Source organism: Micropterus salmoides, unplaced genomic scaffold (assembly GCF_014851395.1).
Source record: "Micropterus salmoides isolate LMB-PRFRI ecotype aquatic unplaced genomic scaffold, ASM1485139v1 Ms_hic_scaffold_20, whole genome shotgun sequence".
NCBI lineage: Eukaryota > Metazoa > Chordata > Actinopteri > Centrarchiformes > Centrarchidae > Micropterus > Micropterus salmoides.
Genome location: NW_024041151.1, coordinates 792,592 through 806,919, shown reverse-complemented (window position 1 = coordinate 806,919; position 14,328 = coordinate 792,592). Strand labels below are relative to the sequence as shown.

At 41.9% G+C, this 14,328-nt stretch overlaps 1 long non-coding RNA gene across 1 annotated transcript; it reads right to left on the bottom strand.

Annotated features, from left to right (window-relative positions):
- Nucleotides 1-931: 931 nt before the first annotated feature.
- Nucleotides 932-4,571, bottom strand: LOC119914886. The gene is made up of 3 exons (XR_005446864.1): nucleotides 4,530-4,571; nucleotides 1,644-1,702; nucleotides 932-1,076 (listed from the first exon to the last, which is right to left on the bottom strand). It is a non-coding gene; the product is annotated as an uncharacterized LOC119914886 (long non-coding RNA).
- Nucleotides 4,572-14,328: the final 9,757 nt, after the last annotated feature.

The following is a 14,328-nucleotide window of genomic DNA, read 5'->3' as shown; positions in this document are numbered from 1 at the left end:
GTCAGTAGTGCTCTACAGGTCAGTAGTGGTCTACAGGTCAGTAGTGCTTCTCAGGTCAGTAGTGGTCTAATAATAATAATAATAATCCTTATTTGTAGAGCACTTTTCAAAAACAAGTTACAAAGTGCTTTAACAAGTGTAAAGAATAATACAAAAAAAAGATAAGAGCTTGAAAATTAGGTCAGTAGTGGTCTATAGGTCAGTAGTGGTCTGCATGTCAGTAGTGATCTACAGGTCAGTAGTGGTCTACAGGTCAGTAGTGGTCTACAGGTGAGTAATGCTTTTCAGGTCAGTAGTGGTCTACAGGTCAGTAGTGGTCTACAGGTCAGTAGTGGTCTGCATGTCAGTAGTGGTCTACAGGTCAGTAGTGGTCTACAGGTGAGTAGTGCTTTTCAGGTCAGTAGTGGTCTACAGGTCAGTAGTGCTTCTCAGGTCAGTAGTGGTCTATAGGTCAGTAGTGGTCTGCATGTCAGTAGTGGTCTACAGGTCAGTAGTGTTCTACAGGTCAGTAGTGCTCTTCAGGTCAGTAGTGGTCTACAGGACAGTAGTGCTCTACAGGTCAGTAGTGCTCTTCAGGTCAGTAGTGCTCTACAGGTCAGTAGTGGTCTGCATGTCAGTAGTGGTCTACAGGTCAGTAGTGCTCTTCAGGTCAGTAGTGGTCTACAGGTCAGTAGTGGTCTTCAGGTCAGTAGTGGTCTACAGGTCAGTGTAATGTCCTTAAGGATCCGACTACTTGAGACACATTTGTTCCGCCATATCGTTGCAAGGATTATTACTATGATTATTGTAGACTTTTTGTTTAGAGGGGGGCCATAGGGGGTCCAAGGTCTGTGTTACAGGGGCACTGTAATGGAAAGTGACAGTATTTCTGCAGCTGGTGAAAGAGTCTGGCTGTTTTCCAACTCGGCCAGAGGCCCAGTGTCATTTGCATTAGTAGAATTAGTAGAATTATTATTATTAATAGAAACTTTCAGATCAAAAGGTATTTGCCTGATTTTGTCTGCAGCTCCTGAACATCTGTCAGACGCACCGTTAACACTCAGCTGTGCAGAGACCTTTGGAGGGGCAGGTGCTCACTGTATAAAAAAGGCACGTATACAGAAACGTATCGTCAAGTATTCGTTGCTGATACACGTCTAGATGCGAATGCTTCTGTATCAATACAGCAGCAAATGCTGTGACACAGAAAAATAAACACAGAAGAGAAAAGACCATTTAAAGTTTAAAACGTAAAGACTATTTTCTTTGCACCTGTTTAATAACTCTGGGATTAGAAACTGAAGTGTCTGAAGTTGCCCAACATTAAAGCTGATGATACACGGAGCAACTTTTAGAGCAACGGTGCTGGGCAATATTGCCCTCAGTGGTAATGAGTAAAGATTACTACTGTAATCCCTCCCCCCACTGCTCCGCCACCCATCCCGCCCTGCCGCTGTCTGTTCAAAACATAGTCGGACTTGCCATCAAAAAGTTGCCTCATGTATCATCAGTTTAAGGCTTTGCTGCTGCTGCTGCTGGAGGTAATCTGAGACTAGAGATACTGAAACACACTCAGGAGATATATCAGCTGATTAAACCTTCGTTATGTGGCCGTGACAGGATGTAAAGATGCTGACTGATGTGGTTGAATCACTGTGACTGACCTGCTGCAGCTGCTGCCAATAAGAGGGAGACGCTCACAGAGACGGCTGCACAGCGAGAGCTGCAGGGACAGAACAGAAGATACCAGGTTCAGAAAAGAGAGGGAAACTCTACTGGGGGAGAGGATGAGGGAGGCCATGGCAGGGGGAGAGTGAGACAGAGCAGCGGCTGTGTTTACAGTATGCATCACTGCCATCAGGATTTCATCTATTAGATTGTAACTGAAATCTATTTGGATTTAGTTTAACTATATGTCTGAGATGTGTGTGTGTTTATTCCAAGAAGGTCCAACTGCAGACCGCTTCTGATGCAGGCTCCTCTGTCAGGACAGGAAACGCATGTACAAAATACAAAATTAAATTGTGGATTAGACAGGAAACACATTCAAAAATTATAGGGGGGGGGGGGGGGGGATTTTGTTGTTGATTTATATTCAATTAATTAATCAACATTGTGAGTGAAAACCAGCAGGCTAATTCCTTAATATAGCATATTGATTTGAGCCTATTCTGTCTACTGTCTCACTCACCCATACCTCTCTCGCTCTCTCTCTCTCATGAACACCGCAGCACAAACCTGTCCAACACAACGCTGTCAGTGTCGGAGACCCAGCTCAAAAACGTTATTAGCCAGCATGCAAGGAGCCCAGCTAATAAGGAGAGCTAAGTTTTTCAAGGCTAGCTGTGGGAAACACTGCACACACTTCTCCTTCATAATGTCCCTTTGAAGAGTAATATATACTACGGCATTTGGAAAACGTGTTTATTTTAGCCTGTTTATCTTATTAATGTAAATAATTTCAATGAAAATACATATATGATTAAAAATAATGGTTGTTGGTAAATGAATTAGTGACCCCCACAGATGCAGATGAACCCTGCTGGACTATGTGGACTATCAACTGTAAAATCTGTAAGATACAACATGTATACCTTTATCGATCATTTTGTAAATATCTCATTTTAAAAAATGAACGGAGACAACAGCCTACTGTAATAATACTTTTACTGTATTGACTGTACACACACAGATTACACAGTTAGAAAAGGAGCTGGCAGCAGTGCCTGATTTGCATTATGCAAAACATTAAAATAAAGTCTGAATGCATGAGTCTCAGCATGTTATATCAAAATATCTACCACTATAAATATTTGTACATCTAAATCATGCAAATTAGGATCTGCTTACAGTGGCTGTGTTAAGCCCCCGAAGATCTATGGGCGGAGTTAGTTTCTTTTGTGGATAACAAACTGTTTATATAACCGTGTGTGTTAAATCTCTCCCTGCTCCTAAACAGCTGATTCAAACTATCAACTCGTTGAAGTCGTTGGGGGAAACTTTCTCCAGGAGGGGTTGGGAAACACTGTCGTAGTAACGCTACATAAACTTCAATTCAACTAAGATGAATTCATACAGCCAGCAAAGTCTTTGCACGCCGTTTAAGTGTGAAAAAGCTACACCGAACGGTCTAAACAATTTAGATCTTTATTTTATCTTCTTTTGGACAAATAACTAACCTGTGCATCATAGTGTGTAATATTTCTGAGGTTCTATCGACAGAAATGCAATATAAGATCCATAACTATGTTTTCAGTGGTGTGTAAAGACCTCACATAATGAAGAGTTATGTTTTTATTACCCTAAAATGAGCCATTTATACCTCCATAACCGTGGCAGCCCCTTCTATGGAGGTAATAATAATAAGCCGACAGCCTGTGGATCTTTATACCATGAAGCCAGAGGGAGTCGAGACAGATACAGACAGCTGACGGCAGAAATCACCGATGTGGATTTTCCAGATGGAAGGCTGTAATGTTGGACAGATGTTTTCAAAGCGGTGCTGAAGTTGCCTGTTTTGTGCTGGACAGGTAATTAACTTAAGTTTGTCAGACTTTAGCGATGCAAATGAAAGCTGTTGTTTGAGAGCTTTAGCTTGAAGCTGGCCATGATCACCGAGAGAGGTGAGGTGTTCCCCAGTCAATATGTAGTTGCATTAACTCATGTCGCCTTCTTATTCTCCAGCCTGTGGGTCGGCGGTTTATAACGGACTGTGGTGCAGAAACAGTGAGCTCACATTGTCCTGGTATCTGTCAGTGTTCATACTTGATACACTAGATGTGATAGTGTTTGAGATGTTCTTCATTTACTTTGGTGTGTTAGTCCAGATGAGCCAACCCTCCCAACATGTAAAATTCTGTATTACAGGAGTATGAGACATCATGCAGCACTTCATTTCTTCATGTGGCTGTTTATTAATGAACAAGTAACAATAATATTTTGAAGAAAAACGTGTTTTACTGGATAATTAAGTAATCTATCTAAAGAAACCTGATTTATTGACTGGCAAACCTGCTATCTCACAGATGACATCTTTGTCCTGTCAGGCACCGTACCTATTCCGCTCGCTTAGATGGGGGGGGGGGGGATGAAATTCTTCTAATTCTACTTTTCGTGTCATTTTATCAGGATCCCTGCAGCAGCAGCATAAACGTTGGCTGTTCTCACCGAGGTCCATTCTGTTCTGTAGCTACAAATAAAATCCAATAAAAAAATTATTAAATTATGCCATTTTTAAATATATTTTAACTGAAAATATTTGAAAGAACACATTAACCTGTTTCTAGTATCTGATTTCTAATCTCTCTCTCTCTGCCTGTAACTCTGTTCTGACTTTACTTGTCAACAGTTTCATAATCCCGCCCCCCCGCAATTTCCGCCTATGTGACAGAAATAATTTGTGTCAGCTCTAACTCTCCCAGCAAACCTCCTGAAAACCAAAGAGCAGCAGCGTGCTGGTCATCAAACCTTCAGCCTGTAAGAAGTGAAATGCAGCCAGAGGGATCAGAGCAGTCCTGCTCAGACCGCTTCAGACCTCTGCTCGGTCTTACCTGGAGGAGCTGCGTGGGGCGCGAGGCAAACCTCTTTCTCTCAGTCCACTGATCAGAGACAAAAACCCGCAGGCGGCGGCTCGTCCGGGTCAGAAAGTGTCTGAACTGTTTCTGAGGTCCTGGACCAGAAGGAGGGGCCGACTCAAGATGGAGGCACGTGTAGTCGTATTTTGAGACGCTAACGAAAATGTGGCATTACTGCAAACTTTTCTTAAATTAGTCACTCCAAAGTAAGTAGATGGATATCTTTGAAGAAGACCTTTCTCGTTAATAATTCGCCGTTGTCTACACTTAAAAGTTCTAAATTTAGAACTTCAAGAAGCGCTGCTAAAGTTGATTGAGTTGACATCCAACGATGGAAAACTCAAGCAAAGAGGAGCTTCTTATGCTGGAAGATATGTATGGAACATCCAAAGTGACAGAACTGAATGAAAGAATAAATAAATGGGAAATAAATGCAAGAAAGAATGAATGAGTAAAAGAATAAATAAATAAATGGGAAATATATCAAAGAAAGAATGATGAATAAAACAATAAATAAATAAATGTGGAATATATCAAAGAAAGAATGAATGAATAAAAGAATGAATACATACATTTGCTTTTGCCTTTCCCCAAGGAGACCTTTGTCATTGCTTTTTCCTTCCTCTTCCTTAACTGTCAATCAACGTGTTGTGGCCCGCCCACTAAGTCAGGTCGAGCAGCCGATGACTGATACTATCTTCAGTGTGGATATGATGTCTCTGGAAGAGTGTTATGATTGGTAGAAAGTTTAGAAGGAGTTATGCTGCATTCAAGACCGGTCGGAACTGGGATATTTCCCAGTTGAAACTTCCGACTTCCCACATCAAAGCGTTCCAGGTGCATGGTAGTGCATGACACCGAAAGTGAACGAAAACCATGGCTAACTGTGACAACGTGTACACACAGTTGCACCCTCAGCTGTTTTAGGTGTTAATTAAAAGGATGGCAGTTTAACTGCAACAACTTATATAACATAAATAGCCTATAGTTACTAGTTAAAGGTTCAGTGTATATATATCTGAGGATCTATTGACAGAAATGCAAAATAATATCCAAACTATGTTTTCAGTGGTGTATAAAGACCTTGCATAATGAACCCTTATGTTTTTACACGAGGCATCCCCTGCTGTAGAGGTCGACATATTGTGGTTATCATGTTTCTACTCTAGCCTACAGCGAACAAACAGCGCTTTCGTCACTACCTTGAAAGAGAAGCAACAGAAGAAGCAGCAGCAGAAGAAGTAGGAGCAAGAGCAAGAAGAAGTTGTACATTTCTAACTACTATGTAGTAGTAGAAGCTCTCCTTTATTAGTAGTGGAATTTTGGACAAATGAAGGACCACAGCTATTATTAGCACAAGAGCCAACGAGGGTGAATCTGCTTCGAAGAGTGAAAGCGTGATGAAGCCGACGCGGGAGCGACGCAGGCAGAAATCATGGTTAAACATCGGTGGGCTTTTCCCAGATGGAAGAAGGGTCTAATGAGGGAAAAATGTTTTCAAAGCGACACCGAAGATGCCAGTTTTCTGATGGACAGGTAAGGTAACGTTATTCCAACTTTAACAATGCAAATGAAAAACTGTTGTTGATAATGCTAGCATTAGCCAGAAGCTAGCCATAGACACCGTGAGAAGTGACTTTTCCCTTGTCAGTTGTGTAAAATATGTAGTTGGATAGTTCATGTGGTTCTCTCCGTCGCTGTGTTATGGCTTTGCTATGTGGGGATAAATGTGCCGGTACGTTCGTGAGACAATCGCTGATTAGTATTATTGACCGCAAAAGTTAGCCTACAGTTAACAGCTCATATTAGCCAGCTACAGTGGGGGAAATAAGTATTTGACCCTTGCTGATTTTGCAGGTTTGCCCACTTACAAAGAATGCAACAATCTACAATTTTAATCATATGTACATTCTAACAGTGAAAGACAGAATCCCAAAGAAAATTCCAGAAAATCACATCATATGAATTTATAAAAATTGATAACCATCTGATGAGGAAAAACAAGTATGACCCCCTACCAAACAGCAAGTATTCTGGCTCCTACAAGCCAGTTAGTCTTTCTTTAAGACACAGCCCCAATCCCAACCAATTATCTACATCAAATACACCTGCCTCACCTCGTTACTGTATAAAAGACACCTGTCAACACCCAAACAACCAGCATCCAACATCACCACCATGGGCAAGACCAAAGAGCTTTCTACGGACATCAGGGACAAGATTGTTGATCTGCACAAGGCTGGGATGGGCTACAAGAGAATCGGAAAGCAACTTGGAGAGAAAAGATCAACTGTCGGTGCAGTTATCAGGAAATGGAAGAAGCACCACACCACCGCCAACCTCCCTCGGTCTGGGCCTCCACACAAGATCTCGCCTCGTGGGGTGTCCCTGATCATGCGAACGGTGAGGAATCATCCCAAAACCACAAGGGGGAACTGATGAATCAACTGAAGGCAGCTGGGACCACAGTTACAAAAGAAACGGTTGGTAACACACTACGCTGTCATGGATTGAAATCCTGCAGCGCACGCAAGGTCCCCCTGCTCAAGAATAACATGTACAGGCCACGCATGAAGTTCGCCATTCACCACCTGGACGACTCAGAAGAGGCCTGGAAGAAGTGATGTGGTCAGATGAGACCAAAATAGAACTTTTTTGGCCTCAACTCGTCGTGTTTGGAGGGCAAAGAACACCGAGTACAACCCAAGAACACCATCCCCACCGTCAAGCATGGTGTGGCAACATCATGCTTTGGGGGTGCTTTTCAGCCAAGGGGACGGGACAACTCTATTGAGGGAGGATGGACGGGCCATGTATCGTGGAATTCTGGACCAACATCTCTTCCCTCAGTGAGAGAGCTGAAGATGGGTCGAGGATGGGTGTTTCAGCACGACAACGACCCTAAGCACACCGCCAAAGCAACCAAAAGAGTGGCTGAAGAAGAAGCCATCAAGGTTCTGGAGTGGCCTAGCCAGTCCTCCAGACCTGAATCCAATTGAAAATCTTTGGAGGGAGCTTAAAATTCGAGTTGCCATGCGACAACCTCGGAACCTGAATGATTTGGAGGCTGTCTGCAGGAGGAGTGGGCCAACATCCCTGCCGAAATGTGCACAAACTTGTCACCAACTATAAAACCGTTGACATCTGTGCTGGCCAATAATGGCTTTTCTACAAAAATTAACATGCTGTTCGTCCAGGGGTCAATACTTGTTTTTCCTCATCATATGGTTATCAATTTTTATAAATTCATATGATGTGATTTTCTGGAATTTTTCTTTGGGATTCTGTCTTCACTGTTAGAATGTACATATGATTAAATTGTAGATTGTTCATTCTTTGTAATGGGCAAACGTGCAAATCAGCAAGGGGTCAAATACTTTTTTCCCCACTGTAAACTTTTACTACCCTGAATATGTAACATTAGTTGGATTGTTATTCGAAGTTGTTCTCCAGCGCTTCGGCTTTGTTAGTGACCAGAAATGTGTCTTTTGTGTTTTGTGAGACAATCAGCTGATGATTACAATTAGCTATAAAACCGTAACATTGCATGAGCATGGTGGCTCAGATTAGCAAGCTAAATGTTTACTGCCCTGGTGGAAAACATTTATTTTACTGCTAACAGCATTACGATAACAACACTGTGTGCTTATCAAGTGACTAATTATGCTTATTGTCAGAATTTACATTAGAAACAACGTATTTGTTTGTATTGCTTCTACGTGCAACAAAGGTTACCACAAGCTCAAATTATGGCTGTCAGTACGTATTTGTGTTATATTATATTGTAGAGCACCCTTGATCCTCACCTGACTATGGCTTTGTAAACTTACCCATGATGTGTTTATAATGGACTGTGGTCAGAAACAGGGACATTTTACACACTCTTGGCTTACGTTTTCCATGTTGTCTGTCGGTGATCATACTTGCACTGATGTGATAGTTTTTGGGATGTTCATTTATTAGCAAGATGAGCAAACCCTACAAAGATGTAAACATTGTGGATTACAGTACAGTAATGTATTACAGTCATGTAGCACTTCATTTATTGATGCTGCTGCTCTTTCTCCAGCTACGAGACAGGTCCTGCAACATCGACTCACTTGAAGAGAAAACCTTTGCAAGTCCCAGCTCCAGCATTGTCTCGCATTGGTGCTTCTAGTGGAACAGACCGGTAAGTCATGCATAACAATATATAAATTTGTCCTAATAGCTTTGATTAGAAACATGAACTTTATGATTAGTGGTTATTTTATTTTTGGTCTATATCTACTGTTGAATGCGCATATGTGGAATTTACACAACTTGCTCTGGTTATACTTACAGAGATGAGCATCTTGATGTCATGAAGCCACAGAAATTCAGGCCTTAACAAAGGTAACATGTACACATCATAACTTTGAGCCCTGTATGCTTTTCTCCAAATGTTATAATATATATTTGTAATGTTTTTGCAGCTTACATGACATGAGCATTGTTGAGGAGGACTTGGAGGAAAATGTTTTCAGTGACCCAATGAACACGTAAGTTACTTCCTAATTACATGTACTTTTTCAGTGATATTATTTGAGAACTTGTTTTTATCTGAAAGTTGTCATTATGTAAATAATTGATTTGGCAGATAAAGCTTCATCTTACTCCCTTGAAAGAGATGATGGACAGAATGGTTTCAGCTCTGATGAAGAGGATCTTCCACCGATTTCAATACAGTGTGTTATTTGTCAGTCTCAGTTTGCAATTGTTTTGTGGTGTTTGTTTACTACAGATTTTTGTGCCTCAGTAGAATGAGTGGAGCACTGAAGAAAGCACACTATCGATGGACTTCCTTGCCTGCACATGAAGACCCTCCTGATGAGCCTTCTCTCCCTGAGATCATGACCCTGTTTTCCCAGAACCACAGAATGTCCTTTGTGAAGATGACATCATAGGTGTAAGTGTAAGCCTCCATAGTGTACGAGAACTGCTTAAGACAACTGGCTACATTTCTGATCCTGCCTGTGGATAAATGCACTGGCCTTCTGAGGACTGGTGGTGGTTCTCCTCTGTGACTTTTAGATCTGTCCTAATGGACACAGCTTGTGGAGGTGGAATTCCCAGCCTGTGATGAAGTTTGGGATGCAAGCTGGAGATTTTCTCTTGTCCACCAACATTTTGTTGTCTGGCAACAACTACGCAAAGGTTGCCCTCTTGTTCAAATTCATGAACATGGGATGGTGAACAGGAAGACTTTCTTCTCCATTCAGGTCATTTACTACGTCAATACAATAAAGGACTTCTGGGAAGAGAGAAGGACAGAGGTTCTTTGTGGCCTTCAAGAGAAAGATGTTGTTGTCCTAGGTGTGTACTTGATACTGTATTATGGAACATAGCTATTTAATACACTAAGCAATGACAGTATGGAAACAACTAATAACTGTTTTTCTGTTGAATTATTTTAAAAAAGTTCAGCGGATGGCAGAAATGACTCTCCTGGTCACTGTGCACAACATGTGTGTGTTGAACATTTACACTTTTACACACATTTACACTTTCACCTCTACACACAGACTATAGTTGAATGCCTGTATTTTACAGTAATATTTATTTTTCTCTTTTCAAGGCAGCAAAGATAAAAGGAGAGTCCATCCTCTTCAACTGGCTGAAGAACATAGTCAACCATTTTCGGTGGTGTTGCAAGACTGCCGACACGTGGGCAGTTTCTTGTAAGCACACAATTTATTATATCTTTGGGTAATTTCATTAATTGCTATATTAAGGACTATTATAGTGCATTTTTATGTTTTGCAGGCATTATGGGTTGGCATCCTTCACCATGTCTGCAACATTCACACCTGGACTATGGGAAGTTGCAAACACGGGCACCTTGAATCGGAGCAACTGCGGGGAAAGATGTGGATCCAGAGAGACTCCCAGTGCCACAAAGCTTTAGTGGATCTAGTTTCAATAAGAGTGGCAGAAAGATGTTCACAAATATCTGCGATTCAGGTAGTGTGGCTATACTTTTTCACACTGATGTGTATAGTAATATTTATGCTTACTGCTCATGTACACAGAAGTATGTATTTGTTTGTTCTATCAGATCGACTGCAGACCTAGAGTCATTCCAGAATCATATCCTGATGTATCACAGCAAGCGCTTTGCTTCAGCCCCCCAGTTTATGAGGCAAGAGTTCTGCTTGCTGCTTTGGACTACAATTTCCACCTGAACAGACCAACAATGAAAACGTTGGACGGCAAAGAGATGTTTTACACTTGTATAATATTCCCATTCATAGTACAATATTCAGCCCATGTTTTATGCAACTGATTGTCTTTACACTCAAGGTTTTCTCTTGTTCTACTTACAAACTGATATTAATGGTTGTAATTTGTGTAATTTCAGTTTCAAAAGATTGTAGAAGAAGAACGCTAGAAGATACAGTGTATTTGCCTTGAAATCTGAAAAAACCTACGGATACATTTCCTAGTTGCAAAGAAGGATTGTGAAGAACTCACAAGTGGAGTGGGGATGCCTAGAAGGAGGAGCCTTCTCCCAGATGACCCCAGACAGCTTGGTTTGGTGCCCCCCATACCTGCACCAGCCACATCAGACTTGTTGCAGAGACAAGTCAGAAGAGGTCTTGGTAAGTTACCAAATTTGTTGCCTATGTGTACCATATTACATGTCACTGAATGATATTTACATTACAATATAGTCTGTAACTCTGTTTGATGGCACTGTCTTCACCAGGACCGTTATTCCAACCAGCATCTGATGTGGAAGGATCCCCACAGGAGATCTGCTTGCATGTGTCCTGGTACTTGTCAGCAGGGAAAGAACTTTCAATTCAATTTTATTTATATAGCGCCAAATCACAACACAGTTATCTCACAGCGCTTTTCATAAAAGAGCAGGTCTAGACCGAACTCTGTGATATATTTACAGAAGCCCAACAGTTCCCACCAAGAGCAAGCACTAGGCGACAGAGGCAAGGAAAAACTTCCTTTTAAGAGGCAGAAACCTCGAGCAGAACCATGGCTCAGGTGGGCGGCCATCTGCCTCGACCGGTTGGGGAGGAGAGAGAGAGAGAGAGAGAGAGAGAGAGAGAGAGAGAGAGAGAGAAGAGAGAGCGAGAGAGAGAGAGAGAGAGAGAGAGAGAGAGAGAGAGAGAGAGAGAGAGAGAGAGAGAGAGAGAGGAGAGAGAGAGAGAGAGAGAGAGAGAGAGAGAGAGAGAGAGAGAGAGAGAGAGAGAGAGAGAGAGAGAGAGAGAGAGAGAGAGGAGAGAGAGAGGAGAGAGAGAGAGAGGAGAGAGAGAGAGAGAGAGAGAGGAGAGAGAGAGGAGAGAGAGAGAGAGAGAGAGAGAGAGAGAGAGAGAGAGAGAGAGAGAGAGAGAGAGAGAGAGAGAGAGGAGAAGAGAGAGAGAGAGAGAGGAGAGAGAGAGAGAGAGGAGAGAGGGAGAGAGAAGAGAGAGAGAGAGAGATGTTGCTATAACTAAATGAAAAATGGTACAGATATTTATAGTAGTGTTAATGGTAACCATCGTAATGTTAATGATTATAATAACAATAAGACTAGCAACAATAGTCGTTGCAGTAGAGGGTGTCGAGCAGGAACACGGGGGCAGCAGGTGACCGCAACCACAGATCCAGCTCCACAGCTCCAGAGCCAGAAAACCTGCAGGAAGTGATAGGAGGAGAGAGGAGAGGGACGAGAAAGCACAAGACTACCAGAAAGGGGAGAAGTTGTGTTAGTAACATGCAATAATGGGATGAGGTTGCATACAGAGGGAGAGAAAGTAGAGGAGAGAGGAGCTCAGTGCATCATGGGAAATCCCCCGGCAGTCTAGGCCTATAGCAGCATAACTAAGGGATGGTTCAGGACTACCTGAGCCAGCCCTAACTATAAGCTTTATCAAAGAGGAAAGTCTTAAGCCTACTCTTAAATGTGGAGATGGTGTCTGCCTCCTGAACCCAAACTGGAACCTGGTTCCACAGGAGAGGAGCTTGATAGCTGAACGCTCTGGCTCCTAGTCTACTTTTGGAGACTCTAGGAACCACAAGTAACCCTGCATTCTGGGAGCGCAGTGCTCTGGTGGGGTAGTAAGGTACTATGAGCTCTTTAAGATAAGATGGTGCCTGACCATTAAGAGCTTTGTAGGTAAGAAGAATGATTTTAAATTCTATTCTGGATTTTACTGGAAGCCAATGCAAAGAAGCTAAAACAGGAGAAATGTGATCTCTTTTCCTGGTTCCTGTCAGAACACGTGCTGCAGCATTCTGGATCAGCTGAAGAGTCTTAATGGACTTTTTCGAGCAGCCTGATAATAAGGAATTGCAGTAATCCAGCCTAGAAGTAACAAATGCATGGACTAGTTTTTCTGCATCATTTTTAGACAGGATGTTCCTGATTTTCGCAATATTACGTAGGTGAAAAAAGGCGGTCCTTGAAATTTGCTTAATGTGGGACTTAAACGACATGTCCTGATCAAAGATAACTCCAAGATTCCTCACAGTGGTGCTGGAGGCCAAGGCGATGCCATCCAGGGAAACTATATCTTTAGATAATGCGTCACGGAGGTGCTTAGGCCCCAGAGCAATAACTTCAGTTTTATCTGAGTTTAACATAGAAAATTACAGTCATCCAGGTTTTAACATCCTGAAGGCACATTTGAAGTTTAGCTAACTGATGAGTTTCATCTGGCTTGATCGATAGATATAACTGAGTATCATCTGCATAACAATGAAAGCTTATGGAATGTTTCCTGATAATATTGCCTAAAGGAAGCATATATAAAGTGAAGAGGATTGGTCCAAGGACAGATCCTTGAGGAACTCCATGAGTAACTTTGGCGTGCATGGAGGACTCATCGTTAACATGTACAAACTGAAATCGATCTGATAAATAGGACTTAAACCAGCTTAGAGCGGTTCCTTTAATGCCAATGAAATATTCCAGTCTCTGCAATAGGATCTGATGGTCAATGGTATCAAATGCAGCACTAAGATCTAATAAAACCAGTACAGAGACAAGTCCTTTGTCTGATGCAATAAGGAGGTCGTTAGTAATTTTCACCAGTGCTGTCTCTGTGCTATGATGAGCTCTAAATCCTGACTGAAAATCCTCAAATAAACTATTGCTCTGTAGAAAGTCACACAGCTGTTTAGCAACTGCTTTCTCCAGAACCTTAGAGAGAAATGGAAGGTTAGATATAGGTCTATAGTTGGCTAAAACATCCGGATCAAGTTTGGGCTTTTTCAGAAGAGGTTTAATTACAGCTACTTTAAAGTACTGTGGTACATAGCCTGTTGATAAAGATAGATTGATCATATCTAGTATAGAGGTGCTGACTAAGGGTAAAACATCTTTAAGCAGCCTAGTCGGGATGGGGTCTAAGAGGCAGGTTGATGGTTTAGATGAAGAAATTATTGAAGTTAGTTGGTAAAGATTGAGGGAAGCAAAACAGTCTAAACATGTATCTGGTTCTACAGCTGTTTCTAAGGTTCCTGAGTTAGAGATAAGTCGGTGCCAGTTGAGGGCAGGTCTTGGTGAATTTTGTCTCTAATAGCTAGAATTTTATCATTAAAGAAGCTCATGAAATCGTAACTACTGAGAGCTATGGGAATACTTGGCTCAATAGAGCTGTGACTCTCTGTCAGCCTGGCTACAGTGCTGAAAAGAAACCTGGGGTTGTTCCTATTTTCCTCTATTAATGACGAGTAGTACGCTGCTCTGGCATTACGGAGGGCCTTCCTATAAGTTTTAAGACTATCTTGCCAAATTAAACGAGAATTTTCCACT